This window comes from Camellia sinensis, chromosome 11, assembly GCF_055761805.1.
Source record: "Camellia sinensis isolate YWXY chromosome 11, ASM5576180v1, whole genome shotgun sequence".
In the NCBI taxonomy this organism is placed as follows: domain Eukaryota; kingdom Viridiplantae; phylum Streptophyta; class Magnoliopsida; order Ericales; family Theaceae; genus Camellia; species Camellia sinensis.
This window is the reverse complement of record NC_138971.1, coordinates 87,768,832-87,772,025: the sequence shown is the minus strand read 5'-3', so window position 1 is coordinate 87,772,025 and position 3,194 is coordinate 87,768,832. Positions and strand designations below refer to the sequence as shown.

Genomic DNA, 3,194 nt, shown 5'->3' with positions numbered 1-3,194 from the left:
TAGTCAAAGCAAACACCATCTCATGATGAAGGAACAAACTAACCTATGAACAACTAAATTTTTTTAGTCGCCGAAAGTTGCCAATTGGCAACTAAAAATTTAGTCACCCAAAGTTTTCGATAAATGCGCTTTTTGTTTTAGCGACTAAAATATTTAGTCGCCAAAAACCCGTTGGTTTCTTTTTGGCTACCAATTATTTAGTAGCTAAAAATGTGGCACTCCTTTTTAGCTACCAATTTTTTTGTTGCTAAAATCATGATGCTCTTTTTTAGCTACAATTTTTTTAGTCGCCAAAAACTTTTCATTTTTTTTTTTTTTGCTACTAACTGTTTAGTTACCAACAAGTTCCTTTTTTATTTTTTGACTGCTAAATATTTAGTCGCCAAAAGCTCCATTTATTTTTATTTTTTTTAAATGCATAAATTGAATATTTTTCATTAATTTTTAAATTATATGCATTCCATTATCAATTATAATCTAAATCCATTATCAATAATACCCGTTTCATTATCAACTATCCAAAAACTTTAACTTGTAACATTATATTCCAGCTATCATAAATCCATACCAACTACTTATAATCCATCTAAATTAAATATTACATACAAAAACACTAGATTTTTAAAACAAAGGATTGTACAAAAATAAATGTCTTCCATATACAAAACAAATGCTCTTCGTACATAAAAATAAATATCCTCAATAGCCCACGCAAAAGAAATCTGTAAAAAAATAAAAATAATAAAAATAACCATTAGCACTTATTCAATAAAATTGACATTTCAAATTATAATAATTATAAAATTAATAATTCTGATATATTATACTCCTCAAGTTATAACAATTATAAAATTAAAATAAAATAAAATTGTGTATCATAGTAAAGCAGTCTATACAATTATAACAAAACAACAATTTGGATTCCATAGCAGGATTTGCAATGTATCTAAAATATTGAATTTACATTCATGGCCAGTGCCCAGATCTTGCAAATTTGCTCTCTTTAGACACCTATTTTACACTTTTTTTTAAAATGCTTTCGAAGCATTTCATAATACTACCACTAGTCCCAAGTGAAAGCCAACTTGCTTTACTAGGCACTCATTTTGCATCACAAAAATGCTTTTACAAGATTAACGAATAACACAATTGTTTTACCAAATGAAGGAAAACCCAATCTTTCCCAAACAATTCAAATAAATTCAATTTAAAAAAAAAAAGAAAAAGAAAAAGATGATAACACAACATTCTCAAAACTATGATTTTTCATTCTGAAAACTCAAAGTAATTCATATATAATGAGATTCAACTATAATATTCACCATTTTTCAATGTCAGAAAATTTATAATCAAGTTACCATCGTAATTATCTTGGTGCACTAACCTAGGTTCAAACCAAAAACTGCATAAAAAGAACGAGATGTCCAGAACTTCAAAATTGGTGACAATGTCGCTCAGTAAACACTTGAACCTAAAAACATATGCATACCTTACCCTGACCACCAACATCCCAAACTGTGATGCTAATGTTCTTGTACTCCGCTGTTTCAACATTAAATCTTACAAGAAACAAGACTCTTTTAAAGTCACAATGAAGGAAAAAAAAAATAATAATGGCAGCTTGGTTAACCAGATGTAACTACTAAAAAAATTCAATAATGAGCAATGATGATCTAATTCCACTAAACAACCATGTTTACCAACATCATTAAATGAATCTTTCGGAGTTACATAGATTTTTTTACAGCTAGAACCATTTAAGTATTTCAATGAAACTAGAAAATTATAACCAGTTTCACCAATTAGATCTTTTGTTATATAGATTCATGAATACTTAGAATCATCAAAACCATGCCTATTTCCCTAGAAGTAAAGGCTTACACAACACATTGTCTTCACATTATTTATCTAAAAACATCAAAATCCAACATGAAGCCATTCTTCAAATTCACTCCTCAGTCCTACTGTTGCCAACATTGCTTTCTGTCATATATGCTTGCATAATATTGTCTCACTATCTCTCATCTTGTCTACAATCACATTTGAACCAACATATTGAATACAGAGATTGACAATTCTAGTGTAACCAATAAATCTCTAATATCAAACATAACTAATGAAACTAAATCAAAATTTAAATACTAAAGTTATACTTTATATTGCACTAGCACAATAGCACTCAAGTATCAGCATGACCATAAATTTAGTCTTTTAGACAAGTGCCAATCAGCACAATGTTTGATCAAATTTGCAAGTACTTCGTTATTCTTGCCTCCCATTTAATCAACATTCTATTTCTTACAAATTTTTATTCCCTGTCTTCTATTTATTGTATACAATTGTTCTTTGTCTTTTTATGATATCAGTACAAATAACCACTACATTTAATTTTCAATAATATGCAAACAGCAAGTAAATTTTTTACTCGGGCATTGCATCAAACAGTTGGAGGGCGAAAGATATGACAGGAAGAACAAATTCATGGGAAAGAACAAATGTATAAAAAGTACAAATTAACAACCATGAATCCAATTCAATATGAGGACAAACCAAACTCAGACACAGAGAGCCAAGAGAATTCTCAATCAAGCAACCATAGGATAATGAAATTAAGAATTGGATTGCACAACTAATGGCATATGGAAGTTGAAGAAGGGCCTACCTCATCTGAATGTTCACGAAAAGGATGGGCAAAAAATGAAAAACAATGGAAAAAGAGAGGCTATGGGGTAGGCACCAATAATGGTAAACCCCATCCATACGCAAATGAAAATCAATTTCTTGTATTTGTCTACCTAATAAATAACAATAAGGGTTCAGTCAGAAAATATAGCCCCAAAATTAGGCAAACAAATTGATTATTACCAAACCCATAAAACCCTAGAAATCAAAGCACTGAAACCAAACCATTTTAGAAATTAACACGAAATTAGACTTGGTAAATCATGTAAAACCCTAGAGCAAGACTGAGAAATGGAGAAATAGAGGAAGGGGGAGATAGAGAGAGAGAGAGAGAGAGACTGACTGACTGACTGACAGATAGACAGAGAGCGAGCGAGAGAGAAAGAGAGAGAGAGAGATAAAGAACTTGTTCGTATTGCAGCAATGGCGGTGGTGATTTGCGGCAGTGGCGATGTGTGACTGACATCAGTAACGGTGGTGAGGGACTTCGGTGAAATGAGAAGAGGTGAGGT

The 3,194-nt window shown here is 31.0% G+C and overlaps 1 long non-coding RNA gene across 1 annotated transcript; it reads right to left on the bottom strand.

Annotated features, from left to right (window-relative positions):
- Positions 1-507: 507 nt before the first annotated feature.
- On the bottom strand, positions 508-2,795 carry LOC145802024 (uncharacterized). Its single transcript, XR_014344198.1, has 2 exons — positions 1,490-2,795; positions 508-722 (listed from the first exon to the last, which is right to left on the bottom strand). It is a non-coding gene; the product is annotated as an uncharacterized LOC145802024 (long non-coding RNA).
- Between the last annotated feature and the right edge of the window lie 399 nt (positions 2,796-3,194).